This window comes from Toxorhynchites rutilus, chromosome 3 (genome assembly GCF_029784135.1).
Source record: "Toxorhynchites rutilus septentrionalis strain SRP chromosome 3, ASM2978413v1, whole genome shotgun sequence".
In the NCBI taxonomy this organism is placed as follows: domain Eukaryota; kingdom Metazoa; phylum Arthropoda; class Insecta; order Diptera; family Culicidae; genus Toxorhynchites; species Toxorhynchites rutilus.
The window spans coordinates 209,510,518-209,538,174 of NC_073746.1; the positions used below are offsets into that span (position 1 = coordinate 209,510,518).

The 27,657-nt window shown below is 39.5% G+C and overlaps 1 long non-coding RNA gene across 1 annotated transcript; it reads right to left on the reverse strand.

The window, feature by feature from the left end:
* Positions 1–11,718: 11,718 nt before the first annotated feature.
* LOC129778365 (uncharacterized) lies at positions 11,719–12,877 on the reverse strand. The gene is made up of 3 exons (XR_008743427.1): positions 12,740–12,877; positions 12,579–12,668; positions 11,719–12,455 (listed from the first exon to the last, which is right to left on the reverse strand). It is a non-coding gene; the product is annotated as an uncharacterized LOC129778365 (long non-coding RNA).
* Positions 12,878–27,657: the final 14,780 nt, after the last annotated feature.

Consider the following 27,657-nt stretch of genomic DNA (forward strand, 5'->3'; position numbering starts at 1 on the left):
TGCTTCAACTTATATTCCAATGTTTTTTTTTTTATAGAGGTGAGGAACGCTCTACCAGCCTTATCTGGGAAGGGTTAACCCAGACGTCGAGTGGGGTTCGCACCCACAAAAACCAAGCCTTCTACTCGTTGCCTAATTCCCCCTGGGACCACATCTAGGCGACTACTTCAGGGGGTGGCTGTGCTCATGCACTCTTCGAGTTTTCAACGCTGACTAGCGTTGTCCTTCCCTTTTTCTCAATATTTTTTCCTCTCTATCCGCTTTTCAGTTCGCTGCGCTTACGTCCTCTTTGCTGGCATCCACTTACCCGTCGAGACGTGTACCGATTAGGAATTGCCCTCCAACTTGACGCGCAACCCGTCACAGTCACCCTCGCGGGGTTTCTCACCTGTCGAGACGTGCACCGATTAGGAAGCGCCCTCCAACTTGACGTGCGCCCCGTCACAGTCACCCTCGCAGGATTTCTCTTCCCAGCGGAGCGCCGAGTGGGTAGTACCCTCCAACTTGACGCGCAACCCGTCACAGTCACCCTCGCGGGGTTTCTCACCTGTCGAGACGTGCACCGATTAGGAAGCGCCCTCCAACTTGACGTGCGCCCCGTCACAGTCACCCTCGCAGGATTTCTCTTCCCAGCGGAGCGCCGAGTGGGTAGTGCCCTCCAACATGACGCGCACTCCGTCACAGCTACTCTCGTGGGGTATGCACCATTTTGATCATGGCTTGGTATGTCCTCCGACCGATACCTCTGCCCGCAGCGCTGCCTTACGATTGCTCACTAGCAGCACCTCGGTTTTGTGATGTGCCATCTGGAGCCTCAGTCGCCAAAATTTCCAGCTCCTGAAGCGTCTCGCCGATTACCGTTGTTACGATGTCGTCCGCGAAGCCCACGATCTCAACACCTCTGGGTAGCTTCAGCCTTAGAACACCGTCGTACATCGTGTTCCAAAGCGTAGGACCTAGGATGGAACCTTGTGGAACTCCCGCCGAGATATTCTTCAGTATCTGTCCCCTGTCTGTGTTGTATACCAGGATCCGATTCTGGAAATAACTCCTCAGTATCCTGAACAGGTAGCCAGGGACCTTCAATCTGTGTAGCGCCTCGGCGATGGCCTCCCAGCTGGCACTATTGAAGGCGTTCTTCACGTCAATCAAAATCACCGCGCAGTAACGGTCGCCTCTTCGTTTTTGTTTAAGCGAGTCCTGAGCTTTCTCGATAACTGTCCGAATAGCGTCCACTGTCGACTTTCCTTTCCGGAACCCGAACTGTATTTTCGACAATCCGTGGTCATCCTCCGTGCATTTCACCAGTCTGTTGAGAATAACCCTCTCCAAGAGCTTTCCCAAAGTATCCAACAAACAAATAGGCCTATACGACGCTGGATCTCCAGGTGGCTTTCCTGGTTTCAGGAGCAGCACCAACTTTTGTATCTTCCATTTCGCAGGGAAGAGACCGTCATCCAGGCATTTCTTCAGCACCACCCTGAACATGTCGGGGAAAGCAAGGATCGCCGATTTCAGGGCCACATTGGGGATTCCGTCGGGGCCGGGTGCTTTTTTCAACTTTAGACCTTTTGCCACCGCAATGAGTTCTTCGTTGGTGACTTGTGCGTTCTCTGCTTCGTCCTCGCCGTACAGTGTGGGTGGCCAGGTCGGTGGGTCGTGCTGCGGAAAGAGTCCATTCACAATGACCTCGAGTTTTTCCGGACATAATTCCATGGGAGTCGTTGAACTACGGAATTTCGCCATCACGATTCGATATGCTTCACCCCAAGGATTTGCGTCGACGTCTCGACACAGCTCCCTATAGCAGTTCGATTTGCTCTTACGTATCTCTCGCTTCAAGGCGGCTCTGGGCGCTCGGAAAAACGCGCGGTGTTCCTCTCTCTCTACATCGGTTCGTGCCCTCTGGATTCTTCTTCTGGCTCGTAGACAGTTAGCGCGGAGGATGCGGAAAAATATAACTGTAGGCTGGACGTCGTTCATTCTTCGGGTTCAGTCTTCTCGGCATCGCTGTATCGCATGCCCTTACCAATGTTTCTGTCAGCCCGTCGGCGCTCAGGTTAGGAGTTCTGCTGTCTATGCGTAGTGCTTCGACGAGAAGTTCCTTGTTAAAATGTGTAGATATTGATGACTACCATACATTGCACGCTTTTTATATGTGTGTGCAAGCGCTGAGCGTAAACGAATGTTTTTGTAATTTTCAAGTGTCATGTTTTTATAAGACCAGTTATATTTTTCCGTTGTTTTAGTTGTTTTGATCAATAAATCTGAAAAATGTCGAAGGGAAAAGTGCTTACAAAGAGAACAGAAAGACAAATCGATCGGTGTCAGAGAAATTTCTCGTCGGATCGGACGATCCCATCAAGCAGTGCTTAATCATTTGACGAATCCTCAAGGATACGGTAAGAAGGAGAGAGCTCCACGTAAATCGAAGCTCTCTGACCGGGATAAGCGGGAAATAGTTAGTACAGCTTCGAATACCTCAAAATCGCCAATGCAAATAAAGCAATATTTCAATTTTAATGTTACTCGGGTGACAATTCGTCAAGTTTAGTGAAAAATCCTCAAATAAAGAGGATTTTAAAGGTTAAAGCTCTTCATCTTACACCAACTCACATCGGAAGACGTCTGAATTTTGCCAAAGCTCACATCGGAAGACGTCTGAGTTTTGCCAAAGCTCACATGAATCGACAGTGGGACATGGTATGTTGTGACAAAGAATGTTTCTAAAAGAAGACATTTTGCTATATACCATAACGAAAAGTTCTTCAATGTATAGGCTATCTTATACCAGGGACAGACATACAGCTGTACTTGCGTTGTACGTGTACAGCGTTGTACAGGTACCATCGTACCATGACAGACATACTTTGGTTGTACATTGTACCGTATGTCAAACTGACAATCAGATATTTTTCCAATTTCCACCACATATTTCAATTAAAAGGTTTTTATTTAGTGTCTAAACTATCCAACACAACAAAAAAGTTTCCAATCTGAGTTATTAACTTAAAAGAAAGTCAATGAAAAGAACGTTTATCAAGTGATTTGATTCTGCTTGTTCATGCTACCCACCACCAACCGTCTATGGCGCTGCGCACAGTACAACTGTAGCCATGTACAGCGGTAAAACAGGTCGGTACAGGTACAGCGATTGTACCGAGTTGCTTGCATGGTTCTAGCGCTGTACATGGTGACAGACATACAATTTTCGAAGTACAACGCAAGTACAGCTGTATGTCTGTCATAAGTATTAACTGACGAAAAAAAAAGTCCAATTTGGATGGTCCTCATGGTTTCAACGGGTACTGGCGTGATTTACGGAAGGAGGAACAGTATTTTTCAACAAAGAATTTTGGTGGAGGCTCGTGCATGGTTTGGGCGGGATTCTGTGCAACCGGAAACCTCAAGACAGCTTTCATGTCATACAAGGATTACATACATATTCTGGAATCTTCTCCTTTACCGTTTTTTGCGTGGACGTCGTCAAAAAATCACATTCCAGCAAAACAATGCTACTATTCATACCAGCAAGGAAACTAAGCAATAGATTAAAGACCAAAAATTTAATGTTTTGGATTGGTCGGTTCACGCACCAGATTTGAATACTGTTGAAAATCTTAGGGGGATCCTTGTACGCAGAATCTACACTGAGGGAAAACGGTACACCACGATTGAAGAGCTCAAGGTCAGCTCAATTTTGGAAACATAGAATAATATCGAGAAATTCGTTCAGCAGCATTTGGTAAATAGTATTCCAACACGAATTTTACAGGTTATTAGATGAAATGGCAAGGTTGCCAATTATTGACATGTAAATCAGCCGATCGTTTTGAATTTTTCATTGATAATCCTTATGAATTTTGGAATGGTCTTTTAGAAACGGGACAGCTGAAATTATCATATTTAAGCACAATACATAAACAAACAACTCTTTTGAACGAAATTGACGTGAATTTATGAATGAATGTATGTATGAATGTATGAATGTATCTTGTTGAAATTCTAACTGTTTGTGTTGCAACGAATTAGAATCAGGGTGGTCTTATAGAAGTTGGACAGAATGTATATTTACTCATCCCGTCCGAAAATTGAATATTATTATAAACCAAAACTTGTACACCATGATGAGGGCAATGACGATGATGGTCCTAAATGAACGTTCTACATAAGGTTTCAGCTGGTTGACCTCTGACTTCTAACGTTATAGAAACTGTGAAAGCCTGACTTTCTAGTCGGGAAACGCCCTGGAACCTTATAATTTTCTGTATAGCGATATATTGTTAGGGAATGTTTCAAGCCGTTAATGCAAAATCTTGTAAATCCATCAAGATATGAATAAGCCATAAGCGCTCAAAATTTAAAAATTGTTCGCAAGACAACCGATTTTTGGATGTTTAATCTGAACCATCAATATGTTCCAGAAAAATATAATACCACATCTAAATGCATGCTCTCATAAATTTAAAAAAAATGTGAAAATCGTTGTATAGATTTCACGGATGTTCATGGTTATGAAGTTTTTGGACAAAATATATCAACCAAGTTTCTATGTATCATGAGGACCTTGGGAGTCATGTCAATGATAACTTTACATACGCAAAGGGAATATCATGTCAGTGGGTTAGTCAGAGCATTTCGAAGTTTCGATAGAAGGAATCCTTTGAGTGTATGGAATTTATATTGAACATCTACTCATTCATTAGTATGCCTCTCATTGACTTGTTTATTTACTCCCACAATTACTCTTTTTGGCGTAGAACTACGTCTTTCAGGAAGGGTGCCAAATCAGAAAACAGGTCACGTTTTTGTGAAATAAAGTTAACGTTAATAACTATTTTCACAGCGAACAAATTCTGATAACGAGCAACTGATACATTCGTTTCTGCCCGTTTTCAACATATTTGGTTTGAATAAGCCATCCGCGATTTGAAGCCACATTCTTAGAGGCGAATGAACTGCAAGTTTAAAGCCTCTCAAAACCAAGAATGGAATTGAAGTCAAATCTTTCTTTGTGTGAACACCGTCTGGACAACATCGTTGCTGGACGAGCTGGACGGCGAGGGATCGAGTGCCTTTCTCAAGGCAATGAGGGTGGAGGTGTAGTGCTGGAGTAGAGTAAAGTTTTCCAAGGGCCTTTCTCAAGGCTAGAGACGAATGAACTGAAAAAGTTGAAAGTCTCTATAATACAAAACCTAACCTAACCTGAAGCCACACCACTTCTCGTTTGGTGGTCATCGAAGCAACATGGTTGCCGCAGAGCGTCGAGCGGGAGAGGATTATTTTTTTGTTGGGTGAAGGCGGAGTATGGAATAGAGTTTCTTTCCGCAAGGGCCCTTCTCAGGGCTAGAGACGGAAACCAAAAATAGAATAGAATGAAAACACAGATGCGAGTGAGATATCATACACAACGAGTGGATATCATTCATGCTTAATGCTGATTTCACACACATACACACAGCTCGATACAATGAGAGGAAGCCTTCTGTATCGAGGTGTGCTACGACAAAGACAAGAATTTTTTGTGCTAATACGGACATGGAAGAATATCCAGAATTTGGGAATATAGATATACACTGCATTTATTTAGATAAACGTATATGTCATGAAAATATGCTTTCAAATTCCAGCAGGGTAACCTTACTGTTGCATGTTGTGGGATTCGATCACATCTCAAGCGGAATATAATATCTGAGTGGGAAGGAGAATGCCTGATGCTTGTTGAACCAGATAAACGAGAAGTGCTGATAGCTTTCGACTCTACTCGACTCTTTCAAGTCTAATGAAGTAGTAAAAAATTAAATAGCTAAAAAGATATTACAAACATTTCTATGTATTCTTAAATAATATCCGAAGTGATAAACAAGTGGATTGAATAATATAATTCCGTAGTTCTACGTAGAAAACTGCGGTCGTGTCCTAGGTATAACCCATTACAATTTTGATGTTTTGAGAGAATGTAACTATTTTGTTTGAAATGATGCCACATCTCATAGAGAATTCTCCAAAATACCATGTGCATGACGCGAATTTGAAATGGTAGCAAAATAACTTTCTCCCTATCCAAATTTTCTCGTGATCAGTATCATGTTGAAATGAGTGCACAGGCATTCCTTAAGTTCAGTCTGTCATTTGCCAGATCCACACTTCTTGTCGAGCAAGCCAGCCAGGCAGGCTATTTGGAGAAATAAATTAAAAAGGACCTGACGCCGCATGTCTTCAATGCACCAGAGCTGTACTACAACACTACGATATGTGCGACTGGAGACACTTAGAAAGCTCTTACCCATGTACATAAGTTGAACGAGCCAAAAGAAAGCTTTTCCATAAAGGGAAGAAAATCAGTAGACTGCAAACAAGCAAGACAGTGCATCATTTAAAGACTAAATAATTTATTATCTTTGTCCTCTTTTTTTTCTGTTGCTGGGCGTATTATTTTAAAGACTCTGTGATGACTTTTTCCCTCTGTACTGATGAAACTGTTTAATTTTTTTCTGCACCGCTTTTATGAAAAACGGTTCAACATACTTTTTTTCTACAAAACGTTTATTTACTCAATTGCTTATCATCTAACGTTTACAGATTACGTTTTCACCTTAGAATGAAACTTGTTTTCTGTATAGTTAAGACGAACATTTTAATATAAACTAAATCTAACACTAGATTGACTAGGATTCACTAGCATTTATGACTAGGATGGAGCATAGTTCAACATTGCTTTCGTTGTTTTCGATTGTTTCAACATTGTTGAATCTATTCCCCCTAATGTTTTCTAATTAACGCATGTTACTCTTTCCACTTTTCAGATATGATGGGAGCATCAACACCACGAGACATATATAGGGTAGAAGTACCTATCATCGCAATAGTATCAATTATGGAAATACGAGTGAGTTTTTTGTTAGTTTTGAAAGCAAATCTTATTTTTAAAGGCTCTAATACGATTTTCAAACATCATAAATTTCTTCTTTGTCAGTTCTGGTACTTGATACCATGCGAAACATTGTTCTTTCGTTGAAAAAATTAGTTTGAAAATAATATGTCTCATTGTGCTTGCTTCTTAGCATTTTGCTAAGGAATATGCGATCAGAATAATGAGATTTTTATGCAGTGAAGTGTCTGTTTTGATGCAAACACAGTGTTGACGTATACATTACAACCTTCTTGATGTTGTGATTCGACCAATTTATACGATTTCATCGAAATGAACATGTATTTATGTATTACCATAATTGGTACAATTTCACATCTACGTGTCAATTATCCCAATATGAAAGCTGCCCTGTTCCTATTATGGTTGTAGGAAATCACTGCAAAGCTGAAAAGCAGAGCAGCTATATGTTCCTTAGGGTGGCAGCGAAAATGGTCAAGTCAAATTTCAAAAACCGACCATGTACATTTTGTTTATTGGCCCAAAAAATGACCCCTGCAAAAAGAAAAAAAAATTTGGCCGAAAATCGACTTTTTGAAACTTAGCAGATATTCGAGGATCAAAAAAACAAAACTTTGAGCGCTTTGAGGCACCCCTAAGTCATGTCCGATTGAGCTGAAACTGTACACAGATCATTTGTTTGGGCCAATATCAAAATGTACATGGTCGGTTTTTGAAATTCGATGATGAAATTTTTTCCATACATCCATTGCCACCCTTATTTCCATATTACCTGCATCGAAAAAAATGTTGTACTTTTCGGTCTGTTTCAATTTCAGTAGAAAAACATTGAAAAACACTTATTTGTAAAAAATTTTGCCAATTAGGTAGAGAAACAGTATATTGAATTGCAAGAAACTACATCAAAGTTTTTGGAAACAAGAGTTTCCAAAGATATAATTGAAGTTCTTCTTAACATGTCCGTTTTACCCCCACCTCCCCTAGTTGACGTGGAAATTAAAGAACTGTTTCAGTTCGATGAACCTTTATCGACGGATTCCAGTGAGTACCATCTTGTTTGCATTTCGAATGGTTTGAACTTCATGAACAGAGCTAATCTAATTTGTTCGCTTTGGTCTGCACGAGAGATAAGTATAATTGTGTAGACCGCAATCGTTTTCTTAATACGGACTAGACCTATTTTCTAGTCTCCGTTAGCGAAATTGAAAATTTTATTGTTGCAATAGATTTTTCGGGATTGTTCAAATCCATAGGAACAAAAATCGCTTAAAATTGGACAATTTCGCTACAAACATTGAGTTTTTGACGTGGGACTACGTCTAACCGGAATATATGGAGGGTAAAATGAAAACCTAAACACAGAACATGCAGGAAAAAATGAAAGATTTCGAATGCTTATAGCTCGAACATTTCGTACTGGATAGGAGAGATGTTTGCATCACTTGATAGGGAATATTTCTACGCATCTATCGCAACTAACAAAATGTTGTTTTTCATTAGATAAACAATTGAATAACTGTAAAATATTAGGCGTTATCTAAACGCCCTAACTGCATCGTTTTGATTGGCCCGATTTACGGTTTCCCTAACACAGCCATCAAAACCAAGCAGCCTTGGGGAAATCGGCATTGCAAATACATGAAAGTAGGGGGACTTTTGTTCTCATCGAAAAATGTTCCCTAACACAGACTTTAAAACCAAGCAGCGAAATCGGCATTGCAAGCACACGAAAGAGCCTAGAGGCGAGTGAACTGAAAAGTTTAAACCCTCTTAAAGCCAAAAAGAAGAAAAAGAACACACGAAAGTAGGGGGAGCTTTTGTTCCCACCGAAATGTGTTCCCTAATAGAGATTTCTAAACCAAGGTGCCTGGAGAAATCGGTATTTCAAATTCATGCAAGTCGGGGGTATTTTTGTTCCGACTGGAATGTGTTTCCCTAACACAGACTTCAAATCCATGAAGCGTGGGGAAATCGGCATTGCGAATTCATACAAATCGGGGGTATTTTTGTTCCGATTGAAATGTGTTTCCCTAACACAGACTTCAAAACCGAGGTTTCTGGGGAAATCGGCTCTGCAAACAAATGCAAACTGCGAGTACTTTTGTCCTCGCTTGCCTTTGTGTAGAGTGGAATATGTCTGTCCTAACATGATCTTCTAATCTTAGGAACCTGGGAAAATCGTGCAACCACTAGAAGCGAATGAACTTCCCAGTTTCAAGCAAATTCGAGATTCGAGAAGTACGTACACTTTTGGGATGTAAACTTCAGAGGGAAATGTAAAATAAAATAATCGTTTGATAATTCTTCCGTACATATATTTTGTTCTAGTCATCATACCAAACGTAAAAGGTCCGTCATTAAATTTACTTGTAACGAAGAACAATCAATCACAATAAATGAATTGACTTTACACGGCATTTGTTCATTTTTTTCACTCACAGAGCAAATATATTGAACTCAATTGAATTTGGAAACTGTTTCATTCAATCAAGAATTTAATCAATACAAACGAATGATTGCTCAGCTAAGGTAGTTCCACGTGAACCTTGCGGTTATATCATAGATATAACCCACTAATTTTTTTAATTTGTAACTTCAATATATTCCCGAATACGTCGTCATTACATATGAATGTCAAAAAGATATGACACTCATTACGACTAATCAAAATAAAATGCTATAAGAATGAAATAGGAGAAGTGGGGGAAAACATATTGACCTTTTGCCATAACTAATATTGAAAAGTAATTTCAGTAAATTCCGTATGAAACCAGAAAAATCTGTAATCTGTATGTACAGATTCTTGGTTCTAAAAAGTCTGAAAAATCTATAGAAATTCTGTAGATTATTCTGTAAACATGGTAACCCTGTACAGGAGTGTAATTTGGCATAGCTATAAAGTTTCTCTAGGAACGAAGGGCCATCGGGTTTTAAGTTTGGTGTTTCTTTCAAATAATCATGATAGTTCAAGAATATTGAAACATAAATGAAAATAATGCCTCGCTGTTCTCTCAATTCTTTAGACACACAATCCTGAACGTCATTCAATCATTAATGAGAATTCCTTGATGTTTTCAGTAAATAAAATATTTATTTGAAACAGAAAAGTTATTTTTAATTAATAATAAGTGTGGACTCGATTATATGAGGTCTCCAATATCTTTTCACTGTATATAATCGAATCCTGTATATAATTTCTAATCATAATAAGCTCTAGTTATGAAGAGCTCTAATTATAATATATAAGCTCTAATACCAAAAATTACTCTACGTGGGACATTTTTTTGTTTCCATTTGAAATATGAGAAAATTGAATACAGGATACAGCCGTGAAGCTTCCAAGTTAATGGATTTAAGTAGCATTTTAAAAGTAAATAACATAAAAGTTAGTGGTGTTTAAGGTATTATTCTTAATTCTAATCAAAAAATATATAATAAAGTTGAATGTTTCTATCAACTTATCTCATCTTTTTTTAATTTCGCTGCAATATCGTTTTAAACAATTCCTGGTAAATTTTGGTAGATTCAACTAAAATCACGATTTTTACTCCAATGTACTCATAAAAGCCTATTAGCTTTTAACGTTGAAATATAATATTTTTGCTTGAAATAAGTCATATTTGAAGTATAAATAAAAACTATTTTTAACTATATATTTGATCGAGTCTGAAATGTATATAATAATTTTAAAAATGAGTTTTTTTTTCGAGAATCCATCATCATATTCACTTTATCCTATAGCTTTATCCGCTGTTTCTCCGGTGAATTGTTTACCTAAGCTTATTCATGTTGACGAAATTGAGCTTCCTGTTCCGCTACTATAAAGCAAAAATGGGGAGATTTTCGGGTGGAGCAAACACGCTTATTTAAAATCAAATTTACGAAAGAATCATATGAAATGAAACTTAAAATGTATCATGGTTTAGCGTTCATCAATCTAATGAGTGAATGAAATGTAGAAAGAAATCTAAACTAAACTACATCATTCAAATTTTATCGATCAATCTTCAATTCAAACTTCAAGCTCTGAATCCACTATCCGAAAACTGGATTCGTTGGAGTTATTTGAGTATAATACTGAATAATACTCAAAATAACAACGAAAGTAACAATTATTTGGTTTGGTACTTTGTTCCAAATCTCCAAATCAACCAAAACTATAGAATTATCCAATTTTCTTGATATTTCGTTGTATAATTACTTTATTCTTCTTTATTTTTAATATGATGGGAACATTAGTTGAACAACACAGGGATACGAGTAGCAGATCATCGTGAAAACTGAAAAGGGTCGCTTAACTATAAAAAGATATCTATGTATCTTACGAAGAATAGAAAGATTCATTGTAAGAACCTGGAATAGCAGGTTAACAGCAGGTGTTATGCTTCTCGATTTATAACCTGGAAGACAAATAAATCGGTCTATTGGATTCTTATTGCAGCTTTCCGATCTAATTGAAAAATGTATCGTATTTTCTCACTTTGTGTACACAGAACCGAAAAGTTGTCTCTGCAATAAAATCCAAATTCATAACAGACTTCCCAATAAGAAAGGCATGAGGGATACGCCCCGATATCAGAAATCTGAAAATTACGCTCTCTTGATTTGCAATGAAAAAAATACTACACACCAAAAAACACTCAAAAATTGCACGAGCTCAGGTTAGGAAAAGCATAAATTTATTTTCACAATAAAAGATCATAATTACGTTAAATCTCATCATGAACAGAAATGACAATTTTTTTTCAGACTGAAAATAGAGAAACTGTTTCTAGATATGTTGTCATCCAAAATAATGGTTCCATATGGCAAAAATAAAACCACAGTTTAACAAATTTTCATAGATATCGATGATTATTTACAAAAAAGTATTACAATGAAACAAAACTATAATATGTGATAATGATAATATTGTAATAATAGCAATATAATAATGATTTATTAATAATACAATTCATTTTCAACGATTCGGTCCACGCAACACATGTGTTTAACTTTTCTAGCCCTGAGACGCTATCTCCTGCCGTGCCTCCGACTTGAGTTTCACGAATTCCTTCGCAATCTCATCATTGTTTCTTTGCGAAAGAATGCGCAGAATTGTCCATCCGGTTTCATCCATATGGATGCGTTTCTGCAGCGGTAGCCAGCAGGCAAAAGAACTTTGCTATTTGTTTGCAAGTAGATGAAAATACATGTTATTAGAATCATGGCGGAATAAAATGGCAAGGTTATGAAACAAAAAATCGATACAACACACTGGCACGCAAATTCTCATACACTAGGAAGAATACCATTTCAATTATAAAGATTAAGAATTATGTTTTTAAAATTCTGAAAAAAATAATTAGTTAATTTATATGAGACATGATTTGCGAAGATAAGAACCCTTCCGTTTTTATACTTTCCTTGAATAAACCTTCAACTTGAATCTAACCAGCAAACACGATGTTATCACTAGTACAGTCCTCACGAAAATGGTGGCTTCGCAGTTCGTTTACTGAAAATATCGATTTTGGCTGAAGTTGAACATGCGCTCTAGCGAACCATACACATGTCATAGATTCTATACAAAATCGCAAAAAAAAACATATAAAAGAGAATATTGATGCAGTCTCATTTTTTCAAATGAAAGTGTTCAATGTTGTTCAAAATTTCTAAATATATTACATGATTATGCATTACTTACATGATTATGCATTTTTTTCAGCAGGGTCACCATAATCAATATTACAGAACCAAATAAATAATTAGCAGTATCTAAACATGAGTGCATTTTCTATTCAAGGAACAAAATAAAAAAAAACATTTTCCATTTATCCTGTTTTGTAGCACTGTTTTAAATTATACTTGATCAGGCGAGAAGCGTAAGAATTAATTATAGGGAAAAACGAACGAACTACAGTTACTCAAACTCGAATTCGTATCACACCGTGCAGATTTTGTTTTCACTACTTTTGAAAGTCGAAAACAATCCTTCGAAACATTCTATTTAGATAATGATATAGGGAAATTGGGGGGAATGTGGTCACCCTAAGGATTAGAAAAAAGGTTGAAAAATCGAACATTTTTTTTAATGAGGAGGTGAAGTGGTCACCTGTGGAGGGGCAAAGTAGCCACTCGCACATATCACGCTAGAAGAGATAGATTTATGCGTGTTTTCTTTGCCAAATTTGTTTTAATCATTATTGAAATACAGGTCGGACTCGATTATATATAATCGCAATTTCACTTCCAACGTTAATTTTCGAATCCAATACATAATCGAATCACAAAAAAGCTATTTTTATATTAATGTTTGACATTCATACATTAATGAAAAAATTGTTTTCTTGAGATTCGATTATGTGTAGGATTTGAAAATAATTGTTGAAAAAAAATGGTCGACTATATATAATCGAGTCCTACCTGTAGTAGGTACATGTATGTATGGTCTAGCTCATACCTATTCACCTAGAATCGTAATTGGAATTTCGAATCTCTGGGTCGTTTTCCGGAATCGAAGCAAAATGTATGGATTAGGGTACCAATGAGAATGGTAATCTAGATTTCTCATACGGGACTTCCTGCGAAATGTTGATTTGCATTGTAACCCGAGACGGTCGGGTCTGAATGAATGGGGGAGCCACTCCCGAAGGAAGCCGTTCACCACTGTTTCTGTGCCCGGCTGAGGCTCTGCCGAAGGGCAGGTTTTTCCTTTGTACCCCCAAACACAGAGAGGTTTCAGGTTCGACCGTCCCAGGCACTTTGGGAAACGAACTCTAATTGCTGTGGCAATTGTTGCTAGCAACAATCGACCTCAGATCAACAAAAATTATCCCACTTTTGCCTGCGTTATCATTACAGGTAATAATTCCAACGGTCTCCGTTTTCCTTTCTCGCTTGGGAAACCGGAACCAACGAAATCATCAACCCAAAAAAAACCAACGGGGAAAGCAAGGCTCGCTACTCGGGTCCCTTCACAAAACCCGCTTCAGAATGCTCAACAAAACAAGAAAAATAAACAACCTCAAATTCATCAAATAAAAATCGTATCGATTTTTAATTTTCCGTTCTAGTTCAATCACTTTCCGTTACATTTTATTTACAAATCTTAAACAGTTCTCTCTTCCTTCTTCTAATCCTATCACTTTATCCTCAATTTGTTTCCCCTTTAAATGTGTTCTTCATCTTAATTAATCAATCACTCTTCTCATTTCTCTCTATTCATACTACTCCTATCAGTATTTGGCTCATTATATCTACCTAAATCCTCTCTTTACTAATAATATCCATCCATACTCATTTTCTCAGGTGCTCGCGTTTACTTTATTTCGTCATATATCACACACTCATTTTCAGATATTCCCATTCATGGTTAATCACCGGTACTATAGGGTTGGGGAAAAGAAATGTCGTATTTCTGATCGAAATTTGACGCTTTATTTAACATACTTAAAATTATCCAGTTTAAGTCAAATATGCGCCGCTTTGTTCGCAAACTTGTTGCCATTTAGGAGGCAACTTCATTATCCCCCCTTATAAAACCCCCCTCCTTATTTGCAAAAAAAAACTCAGACAGCCAGTTTTCGCAAGCCTCTTTTGAGGCCAACTTAGTATCACCAAGAGTGTTTTGCATGGACCGGAAGAGATGATAATCACTTAGAGCCAGTTCCGGACTATACGGTGGGTGCAATAGGACATTACATCCGAGCTCCCGAAGCTTTTGGCGGGTCATCAAAGATATGTGAGGCCGAGCGTTGTCCTGGTGGATAACAACACAATTCCTATTGATCATTTCTGGCCGCTTCTGGTCAATCGCCTGCTTCAAACGGTCAAGCTGCTCACAGCAGAGCCGAGTAGAGGGTCTGGCCATAGTTGAGCAGCTCATAGTGGATGATTCCCTTCCAATCCCACCAAACACACAGCAAAACCTTCCTGGCCGTCAATCAGGGCTTGGCGATGGTTCGGGCCGGCTCATGGCGCTTCGACCACGACTTTCTTCACTTTAGTTTGTCGTACGTGATCCACTTCAGCAGTGCATCGCAGGCGTTGATTCGGTCTAAAAGATTTTTTGCGTCAACTCGTGTGGCACCCATACAGCCAGCTTTTTTGGAATCCAATCTTCTGCAAATGGTTCCAAACGGTTTTATGGTCTATACCCAATTCCTGGCCAATCAACCGTGTGCTCACATGCCGGTCTACTTGGATGATTTCAACGATTTTATAGGTTTCCACGACGATTGGCCTACCAGTACGGGGTGTATCTTCGACAGCCACTACACCATAACGAAATCGATCAAACCAACGCTGTGCTTTGCGAATCGTTACAGTATCGGGTCCATAAACTACACGAATTTTGACGGTAGTCCTACGTCTTTTATTTCTGTACCGGGGTGTAAGTTCAAAGTTTCGAAAACGAGAAAGTGACGCTGGACTGCAAGATTTTGAACGTTAATACCTCTTTACCGGCTGAATGGAGTGGTATTACGAGTTATATGATTGTCACTTATTGGTCCAAAAAATCGTTTCAATAGCTTAAAAATTGCTTTGAGAGCAATCTATTGAAATCATAACAATCTAGCTCGTTGATCATTATTGGTAATCGCAATATGTTCCCGAACACGGACGCAAAATCTAGGCACCTGGAGAAACCGTCATAGCGAATACATGCAAGCTTTGATTTGTTTTGCTCGCTTGCATTAGTGTTTGGGAAACCATAGCGGACACATGCAAGGCGTGAGTACTTTTACTCGTATCAGTTTCTGTTCTGCTTTCGCATGGAACAGTCATGAAAAATTATTTGCGTGTGAATACGTACGAGCAAAGGAAGCACCCATTTACGCATTCGACTTGGTGTTCCCGTGATGCAATCCAATAGCATCAGTTTCTGTTCTGCTTCCGCATGGAACAGTCATGAAAAATTGCCACATCACGATTAAAACGAAATGAATTTATACAAGGTTATGCAAGGATAGACTTTATTTCGTTTTCACCGTGAAATGGCGCCCTCAGTTTCTTTTCTGCGCATGGAGTGATCATGAAAAATATCGTGTTATTCTCACGAATACAAACATGAATCATGTATCAAACATCTTCAGTTGCTTTTACAAGGCCACTCAAATTCTATCGGTTCGTTTCGGGGCCACCAACAAGTTCGAAAGAGTTGAATTTTATGTTCATAACAATTTCATACTTATACTCATCCACCCACGCACTAATAAGAAAATCAGCAATCTTTTAAAATATTCATTCATTCATTCATTTAGAGTTGATTCAGATGTAATTTCAAATAAATGATTACCGGGCCAACGGTAGTCCTACGTCTACCTTGCGGTTATATCACAGATATAACCCACTTCTTGTTTTTTCGGCCGCCTTCGTTGCAGTCACGACCTTTTAGAGTACGCTGTACAAATACAATTTCTACGCTGAGGGATGCTGTTGAACTATCAGCAGGGCTTCCTCTCACGTTCGTCGTTGTTTTGGTCGCCTGGATCAGCAGGGGCTTGTTCCTGCTTAAAGTTGGTCGTCGATGCTGCTCTCCCTGCCAGCGCTTCGCGCCCTTCAGCAGGTGGTACTGCTGGCTCCTTGTCGCTGTACCGCGGGGTCAGGATCGGCTCTAGCTAGTGTCCGGCGTGTCGGGAATCGGCTGCAACTGTTAAAAGGGAGTGTACATATATCCACCCACGTGGAACGTTAACACACATGGTATCACCGGTTAAATCAAGCACGTTTTACCTGAGATTTTTATCCACCTTAGCACGATACACTCCCACTCTTCCTACCGTTTGAGTCACTAATTGAGCCACTACTTTCCTATCTAGGGAAAAATAAATTCATTTTATAAAAAAAAGATCCTAAAACTGGCTTTCTCAGTTATAACCGCGACTCACTAACCTAAGCTAGCCAAAACCTGCCTCTTCCACGATCCAGGACAAAGTGACTGATTAGAATTTCAAATTCCTCAGATCAGTCAGGCGCGAGATCAATTTTGTCGTAGTTATGTAATTGCAACAAAAGTGCGAGAGTAAATAACGTTTCTAAAGCCAATTATCGCGCGCAACAATTGCCTCAATCATTAAGGTCATCCACCTTTAATCCCTAATGCATGATCTTACCGGACCTTCAGTCCAACCCATATTTGGGGACAAAGCACCTGCTCTTTTGCAGAGTTTCAAACCTGAAACAGGAACAGCTCTTTCACTCACCCTTTGGGTGAAGATGCAGCTCAACGTTCGCACAAAAGACATGTTCCAAAACAAAGAAGAAAATACTGAGTGCCGCGTCGCTAGAATGGAATGATTTTTGTCATCCCAGTTCTATCGACGTCTAAGCACTTAGTGGAACCCTCCAAATGCCTCTTGTGGGAAGTTGCCCAAAAAGAAGCAGTTCCGAAGCTTTGAGAATCAAGGGGCCGGCATATCTGAATTCGTGTACCATGCTACAGCATGATAAAATACCCTATACCCAATCGTACTAGTAAATATGTCGCACACATCAAAATTTTTTGAAAACTGTTTTTTGAAAACTGAAAAATCACAGGTAATCGTAATTTTGAAGAATTTTTTTTCATTTTCAAAGGTCTTTAAATTGCATGAAACTTCGGGATTTACTGTAAAATTTTTCGCCAAAGAGATACATTTCGCGTATTCTAGCACTTGCCACATCAGAATACATTCGTGTATAGAAATCTCAACTAAGTACTACTAATGAAAATGACGCAATTGAATACCTTTGTTGAGAAGTCAAAAGTTACACTGGGAACGTTAGTGCCATTCAAGAAGAAGCTAATAGATTTTCCAATAACTTTGTCAAACTTCATATCTTAACCCTTTGCGGTCGGAATTATTTTTACTTGAAAAAGCAGTGATGTATAAGATTATGAGATTATGTGAAATTATGAAAGATGAACAACTATTATTTATTTTTATGTAAACTTCAGATAAGTAGTTATTGAACAAAGTGTTTTAATGTATTATTTTCACATAAAAAATATAAGCTATAATTCGTATGATATCTTCAGAAACAGTTCCCAAAATGCAGTTCAGGTGTTCGCATGTATTAAAAAAATGAGTAGTTCGGCGTCTTCCGTCTTTTATCATTCTGTTCAAACATACAGAACAATGCTCTTTGCTCAATACATGTTTACTATCAACGGGTGTTAAATAAAAAATGAGAATTTTTTCAATACCTTTCAGTAACTCAAATAAAGAGCGTAAAATTTTCTTTCTTTAAGAAAATTGCTCTTTGGGCTCCCTAGAAAAAGTAGGCGTGTTTGGTTTTGCTAGTTTGAATTTAGTCAAAGCAAAGATGGCGTCGAAACAGCACGTGCTCCGCGAACGCATTGTACGGTTCTACGAAACGCATTTCCAGCAAGGAAAAAAGTTCACGGTGGCACATTTTAAGGAAGAAAATATACCTATCAGTACGGTATATCGTATCCTGGGTTCCCTGAACGTAGAGCGGAAGGTCGGAAGTGGTCGTCCGGTGACGATAATGACGAAGCAGAGGAAGACATTGTTAAAGAAGCTGTTTGACAACAAAGACGCAACCAGCCTGCGTGACGCCGGTCGGAAATATGGCTGCTCCCATGTATTGATCCATCGGACCCTCAAAATGGAAGGAATCGTCTGCAGGAAGAAGACGAGGTCGCCGGAGTTCACGGAGGAGCAGATTGAGACGGTTAAATCACAGTGTCGGTGGATGACCAAAAATACCGCGGGACGTCTTTCGTTCTGGACGACGAAAGCTATTTTCCCCTGTCCAAAACGCATATTCTAGGAAATGATAATTACTACTCCAGCGACAAGTCATCCACACCGCCTGAAGTGAAATACAAGTTCAAGCACAAGTTTGAAAAAAGGTTATGTTGTACATCGCCATTTCCGACCGGGGCATTTCAAAGCCATGGTTTAAGCCGAGCAGTCTGGCAATCAACCAACAAATCTATCGAGAAGAGTGCCTCGATAAAATCCTGCTGCCGTTCCTGAACGAGCATCACGCGGATAGGAAGTACATCTTCTGGCCGGACAAGGCGTCAAATTTGCGTCGAACAGCAGACCACGGCCCTTACTCAAACATTCACTGACATTTTTTTGAAGAAAATACATTATGTTATTAATAAAAAATACTGAAATCGATGAAAAAAAACAGAAAGTGGGTTATATCCATGGTATAACCGCAAGGGTGACGTAGGACTATCGTTGATTTAGAGATCATTTGTTTGAAGTTGAATCTGAATTCATTCTGAATGAATGAATATTTGGGGCTCTTCGAAAACGAGAGCGTTACGTTGGAGGCACAAGGTTTTATGCATCCAATATTGGATACGGAAATATCCTACTGATGGGGAAGAATAATCTTCAGAAGCTATCCTGTTAATTGCGATTGATTGAAAAATCACAAAACCAAATGTATTTGGTCACAGTGTTACATGGATAGAAAACATTAAAATAAACTCTTTCACATGAATGTAATTTTAAATTCCCAGAGGAACTAGCAGATTATTTTCAGTAACGATTAGATATTACCACATTTTCCTCGATACTGGAAGCTCACCAGTGGTTAATGCTAACTCGATAACCATCTGTTAATAGCACTTGATTGAAAAATATGTGGTCACAGTGTTACATGGATAGAAAACATTCAAATAAACTCTGTCACATGAATGTATTTTTAAATTCCCAGAGGAACTGGCAGATTATTTTCCGGATCTTTCTCGATGCTGAATGGCATCCAAACGGAAAGAATTCCGTGCGTGTATGTGTGTGTGAAGCAGCTGCTTCGATGGTCACCTTCTCTTCTCGATCGGCTTCTCTGTGCTCCCTCACAGGTTCAAACAAACTGCTTGCGTTTCAGGGCAGATCTCGATCCTTCGCTGTCCAGCACCCTCAGCAACGATGTTGTCTTGTCGATGTCCTCACGAAAAATGAATGCATCTCACCACCAGAATATCGCTTAAGTATGATTTTGTGCGTGATTGAATCGAGAGAAGGCGTGGTTTATGATGGCAATTTGGAAGGCAAACTAGAGGGGACTGAACTCTCTGAGCTCGGAACTTTCGGCGACTGAGCAATAATCGATTGCGGGCGCATACAATATTGGATACGGAAATATCCTACTGATGGGGAAGAATAATCTTCAGGAGCTATTCTGTTAATTGCGATTGATTGAAAAATCACAAAACCAAATGTATTTGGTCACAGTGTTACATTGATAGAAAACATTAAAATAAACTCTTTCACATGAATGTATTTTGACGTAGGACTACGTCTAACCGGAAGATATAGGGGGTGAAATGGAAATCTAGGCACTGAACAAGTAGGAAAAAATGCAAGATTTGGAACGCTTATAACTCGAGAATTTCTCAATAGATCGCAAAGGTTTTTGCATCAATTGATAGGAAATATATCTACGCATCTATCATAACGAATAACATTTTATTTTTCTTGAGATAAATAATTGAATAATTGTGAAATATCAAGCATTGTCCAAATGCACTATGTGCCCATTTTTGATTGGTCCATTTTGTGCTCCTCAAATCGTACCGACCAAAACGGGTAACCAGAGCAGCAGCGAAATAGAATGAAGCACGATTGGAAAGGAAAAAGAAAAAAATGAACGAAACATTGGTCGCAGTCTCACACATGCGTAATTCTCGAGCCAGCCAGTCAGCTTAAAAATCCCCGCTCCGCTGCCGTAACGATCATTCTCATTCAAACCGTACACCACATCGGTTCGCATCACAACACATCAACAAATCAACCCAAGCAGCCATGTCTGGACATGGTAAAGGAGGAAAAGTGAAGGGAAAGGCAAAATCCCGCTCAAACCGTGTTGATCTGGAGTTCCCCGCAAGGGTAGCTAGGCCGAGCGCGTTAGTACCAGTGCACCAGTCCACCTAGCCGGCGATATATAGTTTCGACCGCCGAAGTGATCGAGTTAGCTGGCAAAGCTGCTCGCGACGATAAGAAAACCCGCATTCGGAACAGAACACATTCGGTTCGGTGGACATCAAGACAACAGGCAGTTGCAGCGAGTGGCGAATGGCAAACGCAATCGCAAAACGGCATCAGGTAGCAGAAGAAAAAAGTTTGTTCTTTATACAAACTGCTTTGGTGGCAAATCCAGAACAAGGCGGCATCGAGGGCGTTCGAAATGGTTTTTTTCAAAACCACGAGTACTAAGTTTCCTAAATTGGAACCATTCCATAAAACAAGGCGCTTTTCAGGGCCATTAAACCTTCCAAAAAAGAGTTTAGGAAATACAGTTCAATGCTTTCTAAAACAATATCCAAAATAATAATAAAACACAAATTGATTTTTTCATAATTTGTTTGCCAGGATATGATGAGTATGTGAATTTGGCAGTTGTTCTGAGCTTATTGATTTTCACCAATTCTTAAATTGCTTCTAGATTGAAAGTACAGTAATTTACACTTATCTCTACATTTAGCTAATTGGACGGACCTGTAATGCGACATATTTATTTGGACATTTTTGTAAACATAGAGTTCGGGGTCCAAATTATGACCCCACATTGAAAGTTGACACTGTACCACTGTCATCGCAAATGTTCAATTACAGGTTAAAATTACCTCCAATCCGATACTGAGTGGTGGTAATGCAACGTGCTATTGAATGTAATTTACTGTAAAATATGTCACAAGCTGGATGGGAAGAAATTTTCCAACTGTGAAAGCTGTGGCGAGTGGCAAATGCAATCGCTAAACAGAAAGGTTTAGCCGAACAAGATGGGGATATCGAGTGATAACAAAACAATAAACTCTTTAGATTGAAGATAATTTTGTGAACCTGAAAAGGACCCTTTTTAGCCTGCATGTGAACGAGCGAACAAATCGTAATGAATGTGTTTTATTGCCATCTCTCCCTTTTAACGCTCATTCGTTCGTCTCGTTGGACTCGCCTCTTTGGCTGAGTCTGCCGATTTGTCTCTATCCTGTGAGTGTGTACCGCTAGAGTATAAAACACGCGGACCCCAAAAATTATCTTATTTTCTTTCAAACCGTAAACCCGTGTGGTTGTATGGCATCGGCATCGTGGACGTAACAAAGGAGGAAAAGTTAAGGGAAAGGCAAAGTCTCACTCGAACCGTGCAGGTCTCCAGTTCCCTGTTGGTCGCATTCACTGATTGCTCCGCAAGGGTAACTAGGCCGAACGGATTGGTGCCGGAGCACCAGTATACCTAACAGCGATTATAGAGTTTCGGCCGTCGGAGTGCTCGAGTTGGCTTGCAAAGCTGCTCACGACAATCAGAAAACCCGCATCAAGAACAGAGCAGCTTCGGATCGGCGCTCATCAAGGCAACAATTAGTTTCAGTGAGTGGCAAAGTGTTTCTCCGGCACGTCGCATTAAATGTAATTTACTGAACAATATGTCACAAGCTGGATGGAAAGAAATTTTCCAACTGTGAAAGCTGTGGCGAGTGGCAAACGCAATAGCTAAACAGGAAGGTTTAACCGAACAAGATGGGAATATCGAGTGATAACAAAAACATAACACCAAAGGTTCTTTTCAGAACCATCAACATATTCATAAAGAGTAAACAGTAAACTAATCCATTTTTCAGGTAGATAGGTAGGTATTCACGTAGGAGAAGAAAATAAAACAATATATTTAAAATATATATTTAACAAAAGCTGTCCCCTTTGTATAGTCCTACGTCACTCTGGTTATGTCCCCGACATTACCCACCCGTCTTTTTTAAATTCCTAGACATTAAAATTCATTTAACAAATGTATTTAATCGCAAATCGTATCAGAAGTACAAAATCCTACGCGACTCTCAGAACGAATGATTCGTAACTTTCGTTTTCATGAGTTTGTGGGTGAAGAGTGCCTGTATGTGTTTGTGAAATGCGTATGAATATGTGTTAGTTTCATCACTCCTTACAATATCTGTACCTACAAACGCATGAAAACGAAAGTTACGAATCATTCGTTCTGAGAGTCGCGTAGGATTTTGTACTTCTGATACGATTTGCGATTAAATACATTTGTTAAATGAATTTTAATGTCTAGTGAATCCGTTAACGAATCCAAATGGTGCATCTATGAATAATCCATAACGGTACTCAGTATAAACAAAAGTTGTCGCCCATGCTTGAGGAAAGGCCTAACGGGTGTTAAATAAAAAATGAGAATTTTTTCAACCACACATATAAAAAATTATTTTTTTTGACGTAGGACTACGTCTTTCATCTCTATACCGGGGTGTAAAATCAAAGTTTCGAAAACGAAAGCGTTACGCCGGAGACCGAGATTTTGAGCGTTAATAGCTCCTAAACAACTGAACGAAATGGTATGATAAACACTTCATTCGAAAGATAAAATGTCTACGCGTTCTATACTTGTGACTTTCTGATCCAAAAACTTGTTTCAATAGTCTTAAAATTGCTTTCAAAACAGGCTATTGAAATCACCAATCGGTATATAAGCGAGCGCCGCTTGGAAATCCACTCAGTTCTAATTGAACAGCGATTGGAGCATGTTGTCGCTGTTGTGGTGAAGCTCTTCGTTTTTCATGAAAGCGCGAATGAACGGTGTCACCAAGAGCCTGTTTGTGCACCTTAGGCCAGAGGGGAATCCATCAGGAGGAGAGTGATGCCACAAACGGTTCCCCGGGAAGATCTCGAAGCAGCCGCTACACACACACACACACACACACACACATACACACATACACGCGCGGAATTCTTTCCGTTTGGATGCCATTCAGCATTGAGAAAGATCCGGAAAATAATCTGCCAGTTCCTCTGGGAATTTAAAAAAAATCGGTGGGTTATATCTATGATATAATCGCAAGGTTGACGTGGGACTATCTTAGCTTAATAATCATTTGTTTGTATTGATCAAATTTTTGATTAATTTAAACAATTTCCGAATTCAATATATTTGCGTTGTGAGTAAAAAGTTTGAACGAATGTCATGTCTCTAGTGTCTGCACGATTTTACCAGGTACCTAAGTTTAGAAGACCGTGTTAGGAAAACGCGCTCTAGTCTGCACAAAGGCAAGCAAGTACAAATGTACTCGCAGTTTGCATGTATTTGCAATGCCGATTTCCCCAGACACCTTGGTTTAGAAGTCTTTATAGGTAAACAGATTTCAGTCGGAACAAAAATACTCCCGATCTGCATGAATTTGCAATCCCAATTTCCCTAGACACCTTGGTTCTGAAGCCTGTATTGAGGAAACATATTTTATTCGGAACAAAAATGCCCCCGACTTGCATGTATTGGCAAAGCCAATTTCCCCTCGCTCCATGGATTTGAAGTCTGTGTTAGGGAAATACATTTCAGTCGGAACAAAAATGACCCCGACTTGCATGAATTTGCAATGCCAACTTCCTCACGCTCCTTGGATTTGAAGTCTGTGTTAGGGAAACACATTTCGGTGGAAACAACAGCTCCCCCTACTTTCATGCATTTGCAATTCCGATTTCCCCAAGGCTGCTTGGTTTCGAAGTCTGTGTTGGGGAAACCGTAAAGCGGTCCAATCAAAACGAGGTAGTTAGGGCGTTTAGATAACACTTAACATTTTACAGTTATTCAATTATTTATCTAATGAAAAATAACATTTCATTAATTGCGATAGATGCGTAGAAATATTCCCTATCAATTGATGCAAACATCTTTCCAATCCAGTAGAAAATGTTCGAGTTATAAACATTCGAAATCTTGCATTTTTTCCTGCATGTTCAGTGTTTATGTTTTCATTTTACCCCCATATATTCCGGTTAGACGTAGTCCCACGTCAAAATACATTCATGTGAAAGAGTTTATTTGAATGTTTTCTATCCATGTAACACTGTGACCAAATATGTTTCAATCAAGTGCTATTAACAGATGGTTATCGAGTTAGCATTAACCAATGGTGGGCTTCCACTATCGAGGAAAATGTGGAAATATTTAATCGTTACTGAAAATAATCTGCCAATTCTCTGGGAATTTAAAAATACATTCATGTGAAAGAGTTTATTTTAATGTTTTCTATCAATGTAACACTGTGACCAAATACATTTGGTTTTGTGATTTTTCAATCAATCGCAATTAACAGAATAGCTCCTGAAGATTATTATTCCCCATCAGTAGGATATTTCCGTATCCAATATTGTATGCGCCCGCAATCGATTATTGCTCAGTCGCCGAAAGTTCCGAGCTCAGAGAGTTCATTCCCCTCTAGTTTGCCTTCCAAATTGCCATCATAAACCACGCCTTCTCTCGATTCAATCACGCACAAAAAGCATACTTAAGCGATATTCTGGTGGTGAGATGCATTCATTTTTCGTGAGGACATCGACAAGACAACATCGTTGCTGAGGGTGCTGGACAGCGAAGGATCGAGATCTGCCCTGAAACGCAAGCAGTTTGTTTGAACCTGTGAGGGAGCACAGAGAAGCCGATCGAGAAGAGAAGGTGACCATCGAAGCAGCTGCTACACACACACATACACGCACGGAATTCTTTCCGTTTGGATGCCATTCAGCATCGAGAAAGATCCGGAAAATAATTTGCCAGTTCCTCTGGGAATTTAAAAATACATTCATGTGACAGAGTTTATTTGAATGTTTTCTATCCATGTAACACTGTGACCACATATTTTTCAATCAAGTGCTATTAACAGATGGTTATCGAGTTAGCATTAACCACTGGTGAGCTTCCAGTATCGAGGAAAATGTGGTAATATCTAATCGTTGCTGAAAATAATCTGCTTGTTCCTCTGGGAATTTAAAATTACATGCATGTGAAAGAGTTTATTTTAATGTTTTCTATCCATGTAACACTGTGACCAAATACATTTGGTTTTGTGATTTTTCAATCAATCGCAATTAACAGGATAGCTTCTGAAGATTATTCTTCCCCATCAGTAGGATATTTCCGTATCCAATATTGGATGCATAAAACCTTGTGCCTCCAACGTAACGCTCTCGTTTTCGAAGAGCCCCAAATATTCATTCATTCAGAATGAATTCAGATTCAACTTCAAACAAATGATCTCTAAATCAACGATAGTCCTACGTCACCCTTGCGGTTATACCATAGATATAACCCACTTTCTGTTTTTTTTTCATCGATTTCAGTATTTTTTATTAATAACATAATGTATTTTCTTCAAAAAAATGTCAGTGAATGTTTGAGTGAGGGCCGTGGTCTGCTGTTCGACGCAAATTTGACGCCTTGTCCGGCCAGAAGATGTACTTCCCATCCGCGTGATGCTCGTTCAGGAACGGCAGCAGGATTTTATCGAGGCACTCTTCTCGATAGATTTGTTGGTTGATTGCCAGACCGCTCGGCTTAAACCATGGCTTTGAAATGCCCCGGTCGGAAATGGCGATGTACAACATAACCTTTTTTCAAACTTGTGCTTGAGCTTGTATTTCACTTCAGGCGGTGTGGATGACTTGTCGCTGGAGTAGTAATTATCATTTCCTAGAATATGCGTTTTGGACAGGGGAAAATAGCTTTCGTCGTCCAGAACGAAAGACGTCCCGCGGTATTTTTGGTCATCCACCGACACTGTGATTTAACCGTCTCAATCTGCTCCTCCGTGAACTCCGGCGACCTCGTCTTCTTCCTGCAGACGATTCCTTCCATTTTGAGGGTCCGATGGATCAATACATGGGAGCAGCCATATTTCCGACCGGCGTCACGCAGGCTGGTTGCGTCCTTGTTGTCAAACAGCTTCTTTAACAATGTCTTCCTCTGCTTCGTCATTATCGTCACCGGACGACCACTTCCGACCTTCCGCTCTACGTTCAGGGAACCCAGGATACGATATACCGTACTGATAGGTATATTGACGTAGGACTACGTCTAACCGGAAGATATAGGAGGTGAAATGGAAATCTAGGCACTGAACAAGTAGGAAAAAATGCAAGATTTGGAACGCTTAGAACTCGAGCATTTCTCAATAGATCGCAAAGGTTTTTGCATCAATTGATAGGAAATATATCTACGCATCTATCATAAAGAATAACATTTCATTTTTCTTGAGATAAATAATTGAATAATTGTGAAATATCAATCATTGTCAAAATGCACTATGTGCCCATTTTTGATTGGTCCATTTTGTGCTCCTCAAATTGTACCGACTAAAACGGGCAACCAGAGCAGCAGCGAAATAGAATGAAGCACGATTGGAAAGGAAAAAGAAAAAAATTAACGAAACATTGGTCGCAGTCTCACACATGCGTAATTCTCGGCTGGCTCGTCAGCTTAAAAATCCCCGCTCCGCTGCCGTAACGATCATTCTCATTCAAACCGTACACCACATCGGTTCGCATCACAACACATCAACAAACCAACCCAAGCAGCCATGTCTGGACATGGTAAAGGAGGAAAAGTGAAGGGAAAAGCAAAATCCCGCTCGTGTTGATCTGGAGTTCCCCGCAAGGGTTGCTAGGCCGAGCGCGTTAGTACCAGTGCACCAGTCCACCTAGACGGCGTTATATAGTTTCGGCCGCCGAAGTGATCGAGTTAGCTGGCAAAGCTGCTCGCGACGATAAGAAAACCCGCATTCGGAACAGAACACATTCGGTTCGGTGGACATCAAGACAACAGGCAGTTGCAGCGAGTGGCGAGTGGCAAACGCAATCGCAAAACGGCATCAGGTAGTAGAAGAAAAAAGTTTGTTCTTTATACAAACTGCTTTGGTGGCAAATCCAGAACAAGGCGGCATCGAGGGCGTTCGAAATGGTTTTTTTCAAAACCACGAGTACTGAGTTTTCTAAATTGGAACCATTCCATAAAACAAGGCGCTTTTCAGG